A 10117-nucleotide genomic window follows, 5' to 3' on the forward strand; every position below is an offset into this window, starting at 1 on the left:
CTATAAACTATAAAACACTGTTGAAAAATGTTAGACAATGTAAAAAAACGGACAGATATCTCATGTTCATGGATCAGAAGACCAAATATTGTTAAGATGGCAATACTCCCCAAACTGATCTACAGATTCAACAGAATCCCTGTCAGCACATGCCATTACCCCCTGTCCCCCAGCTGGCTTCTTTGCAGAAATGGGCAAATTAATTCTAATATTCACATAGAAACTCAAAATACCTAGAATAGCCAAAATGATACAGAAAAAGAAGAACAAAATTGGAGGACTCAAACTTCTGATTTCAAAACCTATAAATCTACAGTAATCAAGACAGTGTGGTACTGGCATTAAGATAGACATATAGATCAGTAGAATAGAACCAAATATCCAGAACTTCTTACATTTACAGTCAACTGATGTCCAACAAAAGTGCCAAAATAATTCAAACAGAGAAAGAGGAGTCTTTTCAACAAATGGTGCTGGGACTAGATATCCACATGCAAAAGAATGAACTTGGACTCCTAATTTACTAAAAATTGGATCGAAGACTTAAATTTGAGAGATAAAAAACTCTTAGAAGAAAACACAGGGGTGAATCTTCATTACCTTGAATTTGGCAATGGTTTGTGAGATATGACACCAAAAGTATGAACAACAAAAGAAAAAAATAAATAGAAATTCATCAAAATTTAAAATTCTGTGCTACAGAGGATACTATCCAGAAAGCGAAAGACAACACACACAATGGAAGAAAATATTTGCAAATCATGTATTTGTTAAGGGATTTGTATTCTAGAATATACAGAACTCTTAAAACTCAACAATAAGACAAATAACCCAATTAAAAAGTGGGAAAAGAACGCCGGGCGCGGTGGCTCAAGCCTGTAATCCCAGCACTTTGGGAGGCCGAGACGGGCGGATCACAAGATCAGGAGATCGAGACCATCCTGGCTAACCCGGTGAAACCCCGTCTCTACTAAAAAATATAAAAAACTAGCCGGGCGAGGTGGCGGGCGCTTGTAGTCCCAGCTACTCGGGAGGCTGAGGCAGGAGAATGGTGTAAACCCGGGAGGCGGAGCTTGCAGTGAGCTGAGATCCGGCCACTGCACTCCAGCCTGGGTGACAGAGCGAGACTCCGTCTCAAAAAAAAATAAAATAAAATAAAATAAAATAAAATAAATAAATAAAAAGTGGGAAAAGAATCTCAATAGACATTTGTCCAAATATACAACCACATGAAAAGAGGTTCAACACAACTGTCGAAGAAATGCAAATCAAAACCACAATGAGATACTATTTTACATCCACGGTATTAGTCCATTTTCATGCTGTTGATAAAGACATACCTGAGACTGGACAATTTACAAAAGAAAGAAGTTTAATGACTTACGGTCCACATGACTGGGGAGGCCTCACAATCATGGAAGAAGGCAAGGAAGAGCAAGTCACATCTTAGGTGGATGGTGGCAGGCAAAGAGAGAGATTGGGCAGGGAAACTCCCCCTTATAATACCATCAGATCTTGTGAGACGTATTCGCTATCACAAGAACAGCATGGGAAAGACCTGCCCCCCGTGATTAAACTATCTCCCACCAGGTCCCTCCCACAACACATGAAATTTCAAGATGAGATGTGGGTGGGGACACCGCCAAACCGTATCATCCACTATGACGGCTTTCGTCAAAAAAGCAGATAACAAGTGTTAGTGAGAATGTGGAGGAAGCAAAAGTTCCACACGCTGCTGGTGGGAATGTAGAATGGTGGATCTACTTTGGAATACAGTCTGGCAGTTCCTTCAAAAGGTAATCACAGGATTATCATTTGACCCCGCAATTCCACTTGTTAAAAATAAACTGAGGGCCAGGGCACAGTGGCTCATGCCTGTAATCCCAGTACTTTGGGAGGCTAAGGCAAGAGGATTGCTTGAGCTCAGGAGTTCGAGACCAGTCTGGGTGACATAGCAAAACCCTGTCTCTACAAAAATACAAAAATTAACCAGACATGGTGGCACGCACCTGTGGTACCAGGTACTCCTCCCACCCAGGAGGCTGAGGTGGGAGGATTGCTTGAGCCTGGGAGGCAGAGGCTGCAGTGAGCTGAGATCATGCCACTGTACTCCATCTTGGGTGACTGAGTGAAACCCTGTCTAAATAAATAAATAAATGCTGAGGCACATGAAAATTTTAATGAGTTTATTCGAGCATTCAGTGATTCATGAATTCAGCAGTACCAGACCACAAGCAGCTCAGTGACGGCGTGCAAGAGGAAACTTCTATAAGGTGTTTGTGGAAGCAAGACCATGAAAATATTTGATTGGTTAAGGTGGAAAGCCCTTAGTTAGAGGTTAGTTGGTGGCTTCTGATTGGTTTCATTTACTGTTTACATTGAATTGGGTTTTGGTTTCCTTACATAGGAACCCAATGTGCTGGAGCCGTCTCAACCTAATAGCCTCCCAATGAACTATTTTAACACATTCCTAGGTATATACCCAAGAAAACTGAAAGCATGTGTTTACACATAAACCTGCCTATGAATGTTTATATCTGCATTATTCATAATAGCCTAAAGGTGGAAAGAACCTAGTGTCCATCAACTGATGGCTAAACAAAAGGTAATATGTCAATACAATGGCATCTTATTTGTCATAAAAAGGAATGAAGTGCTGATACATGCCACAACATGGATGGCAGTTAAAAACATTATGCAAAATGAAAGAAGCCAGTCACAAAAGACCACATATTCTATGATTCCATATATAGGAAATGTCCAGAACAGACAAATCTATGAAGATGGAAAGAAGATTAGTGGTTGCCTAGGACTGGGAGGTGGGGTGAGGAGATTGGGGAGTGATAGCTAAAGAATGCAAAGTTTCTTTGGGGGATTATAAAAATTTTTTTTTTTTTTTTTTTTTTTGAGACGGAGTCTGGCTCTCTCGCCCAGGCTGGAGTGCAGTGGCCGGATTTCAGCTCACTGCAAGCTCCGCCTCCCGGAGCCATTCTCCTGCCTCCGCCTCCCAAGTAGCTGGGACTACAGGCGCCCGCCTCGTCGCCCGGCTAGTTTTTTGTATTCTTTAGTAGAGACGGGGTTTCACCGTATTAGCCAGGATGGTCTCGATCTCCTGACCTTGTGATCCACCCGTCTCGGCCTCCCAAAGTGCTGGGATTACAGGCTTGAGCCACCGCGCCCGGCCGGATTATAAAAATTTACTAAAATTAATTGTGATGGTCACACAATTCTGTAAATATACTAAAAACCATTGAATTGCATACTTAAAATTGATGAATTGTAAAGTATGTGATATCTCAATAAAACTGTTAAAAAATTTAGGTGCTGATTACTTTGGAGAAGAGTCATTACTTTAAAATAATTCACAACACTGTTTTCTTAACTATCAAACTTAAAAAATACATTTAAAACTGTGGTTCAGTTCCAAGGAGGTAAAAGATCTCTATAAGGAAAACTAAAAAACACTGCTGAAAGAAATCATAGATGACACAAACAAAGGGAAACACATTCCATGCTGATGATGGGAAGAATCAACATTGTGAAAATGACCATACTGCCCAAAGCAATCTACAGATTAATGCAAGTCCATCAAAATGCCATCATCATTATTCACAGAACTAGAAAAAAAAAAAACCTAAAATGCATATGGCACCAAAACAGAGCGCACATAGCCAAAGCAATACTAAGCAGAAAGAACAAACCTGGAGGCATCCACTACCTGACTTCAAATTGTGCTACAGTTGGTGGCTCACACCTGTAATCGTACCACTTTGGGAGTCCAAGGTGGGTGGATCACTTGAGGTCAGGAGTTCAAGACCAACCTGGCCAATATGATGAAACCCCATCTCTACTAAAAATACAACAATTAGCTGGGTATGGTGGCATGCTCCTGTAATCCCAGCTACTTGGGAGGCTGAGGCAGGAGAATCGTTTGAACCCAGAAGGCGGAGGTTGCAGTGAGCCGAGATCGCACTCCAGCCTGGGCAACAGAGTGAGACTCCATCTCAAAAACAAACAAACAAACAAACTCATTCCACTTCTGGTCTGCTTTATGCTTCTCCTGAGACATTGACAGGAAGTTGCCAAGTCTAAATAAACAATGAACCAAATCTATTTGTCCAGACATGTAGGGAAGAGGTGAACTACAGGGCTGGGGCTGCCTTGGGAGTCCAGCACAATGAATTCATGGCTCATGAGTGTTTTGTAAGAAAGAAGATCAGCCATGGTCCAGAACTGCAGCATGGGAAGACAAGCCATTCAGACTTATGAATAATCACTGTTCACTGGCTTATCATCACATCCACTCTAGAACACAGGACTCCTCAGGGATGTCGTTTACGTTCCCTATAATTGGGGTCAAAGTTCACACCTTTACAATGGGGAAACTTCTATTCCCCATTCATCGAACCTGAGTGGGTTTTACTTGTTTGTATTTTTAGAAAAAGAAGCAAAGCTGTATATTCCGCCTTAAATTTAATCTTAAATTTCTTTATGCCCAGCTTGTTGGCAGATGCTTCTTCATGAGACTGTTCTAGATATTTGCATATATCGCACACATATATACACATATCTGACATGCCATTCACAGTGTGACATTTTCCATCAGTGCTTTTCCTGGGCACTGATGAATTCACAATTGCACTTAAGGGAATAGATAAAATTCTGAATCCCGGATTGGCCTGAATTCACATTAAGACAGCCATGATAACTCTGTGAGCATAATAAATGTCTTCTGCATCTTAGAATTCCAGAGACCTGGATTCTTATAATAGACTCCCTCCCCCACTACCATTTACCAGCAACCAGACTCAGAGTCCTCAGCTAGAATGAAGGCTGATCATATCTGCACAGCCATCCTCACGGATCTGGGGAGGTCATGAATATGAAAGTGCTTTGTGAGCTGCACAGACTTGGGCTTGAAGTTTGTTTCCACCTTTTTTTTTTCTTTTGAGATAGAGTTTTGCTCTTGTCACCCAGGCTGGAGTGCAGTGGCACGATCTTGGCTCACTGCAACCTCTGCCTCCCGGTTGAAGCAATTCTCCTGCCTCAGCCTCCTGAGTAGCTGGGATTACAAGCACATTCCACTACACCCGGCCAATTTTTGTATTTTCAGTAGAGGCAGGGTTTTGCCATGTCGGCCAGGCTGGTCTCAAACTCCTGACCTTAGGTGATCCACCCACTTTGGCCTCCCAAAGTGCTGGGATTACAGGCATGAGCCACTGCACCTGGCTGTTTCCACCATTTATTGATGAGAGGACCTTGGAAATTTTACTTCGCCTCTTTGATCCTTAGATCTTTTATCTGTAAAGATGAACACTAGTATCTGCCTACAGATGAGCTATACAGATTAAACGGGATCAATGTATTTAAATACCACGAGGTAAGTGCTCAATAAATGGTAGCTGTTGTTATTGCTATTACACTGGCGTTTATAGCAGTTTCATCAATGCTATCACCAGTTTTGTCAGCCTTATCCATATGCTTGGAACAACAAAGAAGATATTTTTGGAGTACAGGATGAGAAAGTGTGGAAAAATACGGAGAAGGAGGCTTCATGGGTACAGGGAAAGTTAGGAGGAAATGGTCTTTCTGAAGTGAAGGGGTGTGGAGAGTGGAAAACTGGGGCCAAGAAGTCAGGAGGAGCCAGACAGTGAATGCCTCTGAAAGCTGGATTAAGACCTTTGATCTTAGGTCTGAAAGCATCAGCCTCTGTGACTGGTTTTAGTGCTGGCCAGAATGACTGGAGCCCACTCTGGTGACCCAGACCCTGGTGCCAGGTCCTCACAGCAGCACAGCTTCTGAGCAAATAGGGCAGTGGGCGGGGCCCACGGTAGAGAGGGGTCCCAATTGGGTCTCTTCACCTTGCCAAGGGCTCTCATGGTCAGCCCCAGGGGTCACTGGCTCCCTGTGGCCATAGCACTAGCTGGACTCACTTGGGCATCAGGCCCTCAGTCATGGCCTAATACCCTGACTATGTTTTTATTTTGAAATCATTTTCTTTTAAGTAATAAGTGATTATTAGTGTGGAAAATCCAGAAAATTCTCCAAATGGCAAAAAAGAAAATAAAAACAGCCATTTCATGTTTTAGTTCTAACCACTGACTTTTTGCATCTACACAGTTTTAAAAAATAGTTTTGTAATACACTTTTTTCGTTATGATAGAGTGTAAACATTTTCTCAAGCCTTAAATATTCCTGTCTAATCACACTATAATCGATCACATAGGCAAAATGAGTTCATATATGTATAGCTCTTAAATCAATGAGTGGCATATGGTAAGCACTCAGTATATCTTAGCAATTATTATACTAGGGATATGTATTTAAACCACATGTATAATTAATCAGCCCTTTATTATTAGATTTGAGGGTGGTTTTCACTTTTTCATTGATATAGTAATGCTCCAGTGTGCATCTGTGTGAACAAATGTGTACTCACATCTCTGACGACTTCCTTAGGATGTATTCCTAGTACAATGGCTGGGTCACAGAATATGCAATTTCTTTGATTATCAATACAGGTTCCTAAGTACCGTTACTATTTATATGTGCTCTCAGATATTAAAAAAAAATTTTTTTTCTCTCCTGATGAGGCTGGGTTTGGAATTGGTTTCCCTCCTGAGAGAGAGGAGTTCTGCAGCTGAAAAAAAAAAAAAAAAAAAAAAAAAACATGACTCCTCCATTTTATGACAGCAGCTGCAAGGTATGACCCCAGAGGCTTAAAGAAAAGCTCAGAACAGCTCTGCTACGTAACCAGTTATGAGGTTTTGGGTAAGGTAACTGACTTTTCTGCATCTCAATTTCTTGACCTGTAGAATGGTTTTAACAACACCTGCATCCCTTAAAGCTGATGAGAGGATTAAATGAGAATTCTAAATTTCTTCCAGCGGTGTTCAGCACATAGGTTTCCTACATGACAGTACTCATTAGTGGACACAGCAGCTGTAAATCACAGTACAGTAGCACAACAGCAATAGCTGTGCCAGCCAGAATCGAAAAGCCCAGCCACAACGCTTACCACCACCTCCTTTAACGGCTCTAGCCAAATGCAGACAATATCGGGGTGCTTTGGGCTGGCCCTTCCCCCTAACCTCAGCAATCTGGACAAGAAGACTAGTCTTCGTCTTTCCCCCATCTCTTCCGCCGGTCACAGTGGGAGACATCCAAAACCTCACAAGTTTACCCCTCCCCTCTAGCCATGGAAGTGACAGAGACCCAAGCCTGGACAGGCTGAGGCCTACCTCACCCTTGGGAAGCCAGGAAGCGGTCCTGATCTGCCGGCAGTGGGCCTGATCTGCCAAAAGTGAGCCTAATCCATGAGACGCCAGCACTATACTGTATTCCGGAAATGAGGTGATTCTCCAGAAAGAGGCCTGACCTAGCGGAAGCGGGTGTAACCCATGGGAAGTAAGCTTGACCCTGTCGGAAGTTGACTTGGCCAGCCAGAAGTGAGGATGAGGCTTAGCTGGCAAGGCTGGGATGAGAGGGCCTGATCCTTCTCAGGAGCCTCCTGCTTTCTGCCAGATGCCGTGCAGTTTCTTACCTTTCTTTTTTGAAAATAGATTTTTTTTTTTTTTCTTGAGACGGACTTTCATCTTGTTGCCCAGGCTGGAGTGCAATGGCACGATCTTGGCTTGCTGCAACCTCTGCCTCCCAGGTTCAAGTGATTCTCCTCCCTCAGCCTCCTGAGTAGCTGGGATTACAGGTGTGTACCACCTTGCCTGGCTAATTTTTGTATTTTTAGTAGAGACAGGGTTTTGCCGTGTTGGTCAGGCTGGTCTCAAACTCCTGACCTCAGGTGATCTGCCCACCCCGGCCTCCCAAAGTGCTGGGATTACAGGCGTGAGCCACGGCACCGGGCCAAAAATAGTTACTTTTAATAGTGATGTTATTCATGTTAGCATATAATGGGTTTGTTGTTATTTTTATGATAAATAAATTAATGCACTTCTTTAAATTCTCAATTTTAATTTATAGTGTGGTAAATACAGATAGATTTAACTCACCTAAGTAAAATTTATTTGGGGTCTTCTGATTTATTAGAGCATCAATGGATACTGAGACCAAAAGTTATGTACTGTTCTAATACTTAAGGCATGTGCCTCAACTTATTTAGCACTTCAGTAGTTTCAATAAACGTTTATAATTGTCACCCTACAAATCTTGTACATCTTTGGTTAGATTTATTGCTAGATATTTACATATTTTGATGCTATTGTAAATGCTATATTTAAAGTTACATTTAAAAATTGTTGTAAGTATGTAGAAATACCATTTTTTTCCTCTTTTGTGTACAGTGACCTTGCTAAATATTTTTGTTCCTTTTAATAAATATATAGTGCTTTGTGTATTTTTAATAGGTAAACTAGAACTAGAAGGGAATCTTCTTTACCTCATAAAGGATCTCTGCAAGTATAAAATTAAGCAAAAATTATACATACTGATGAAATGATAAAAATAATTCCCTTTAATATCAGAAAGAAGACAAGAGTGCTTTCTATTCCCTACTTCTATTCAACATTGCAACTGGAAGTTCTACCCAGTGCAGTGAGGCAAAGAGGGAAAGAAAGGTACAGTGACTGGAAAATGAAATAGGGGGCATATAGCTGTCAGATAAGTGGCAGATGTCCCCACTGTACTTTGCTGCAGTTTTTTTGTTTTTTCAGACACCTTATCAAGTTGAAGAGATTTTCTTCTAATTCCAGTTATGAAAAGTTTTTTGATCTATTTTACAATTAATCCATGTGCCCTTGGAATCTACCACTGATGTGGATTGGTCTGTATCCCCACCTACATCTCATCTTGTAGTTCCCATAATTCCCACATGTTTTGGGAGGGACCCAGTGGGAGGTAACTGAATTATGGGGGCGGCTACCCCCATGCTGTTCTTGTGATAGTGAGTGAGTTCTCACGAGATGCGATGGTTTTAAAAGGGGCTTCCCCCTTTGCTCGTCTTTCATTCTCTCACTTGCCACCCTTTGAAGAAGTGCCTTCCACCATGATTGTAAGTTTCCTGGCTGGCCTGGTGGCTCACGCCTGTAATCCCAGCACTTTGGGAGGCTGAGGCAGGTGGATCACTTGAGGTCAGGAGTTTGAGACCAACCTGGCCAGCATGGTGAAACTCCATCTCTACTAAAAATGCAAAAAAAGATTAGCCACGTGTGGTGGTGCGTGCCTGCAGTCCCAGCTACTGAGGAGGCTGAGGCAGGAGAATCGTTTGAACCCAGGAGGTGGAGGCTGCAGTGAGTCGAGACTGCGCCGCTGAAATGAGTTGAGATTGCGCCTCTGCACTCCAGCCTAGGCAACAGACAGAAACTCCCATCTCAAAAAAAAAAAAAAAGTAACTTTCCTAAGGCCTCCTCAGCCATGCAGAATTTTGAGTCAATTAAACCTCTTTTCTTTATAAATTACCCAGTCTTGGTATTTCTTCATAGCAGTGTGAGAATGAACTAATACAACCACAGATGCAGACTCTTTTCAAACTTTTTATTCCTAAACAATTTCAAATATACAGGAGAATTATTGAATAAATAATACAAAGGACTTTGGTATATCCTTCCCTGAGATTCACCAATTGGTAACATTTTACTGCATTTGCATCTCTCTGTCTATATATCTACACAGACATCATTATTGTTCTAAAATAATTTGACAGTGAATTGTAGACATTATGCTCCTTTGCCCCTAAATACTTCAGTATGTATTTCCCAAGAACAAAGATATTCTCTTTACTAACAGCAAGGTAGTCAAGAAATTTAACACTGATATAATACTATTATCTATAGTCCATTTTCCACTTTTGTCAATTTCCCCAATAATGTCCTTTATAGTAATCTTCTCTTGATCCTAATATCCAATCTAACATCATGTATTGCATTTGGTTGTCATATCACTTTAGTTTTCTTCAGTCTGGAATACTATGAGTTTTAATCATGAGTAAATGTGTTTTCCTGTATCTATTAAAATGATAATAAAATTTTTTTCCTCTAATTTGTTAATGTGAATTACCTTAATTGATTTTTCTAATGTTAAATGAACTTTGCATTTCTTGAATTGATCCCAAGTTAATCATTATGTATTAATGTTTTAAAATATTGCTGGACTTACCTTTCTAAAC

The sequence above is a fragment of the Trachypithecus francoisi genome, unplaced genomic scaffold (genome assembly GCF_009764315.1).
Source record: "Trachypithecus francoisi isolate TF-2019V2 unplaced genomic scaffold, Tfra_2.0 Lachesis_group4, whole genome shotgun sequence".
NCBI lineage: Eukaryota > Metazoa > Chordata > Mammalia > Primates > Cercopithecidae > Trachypithecus > Trachypithecus francoisi.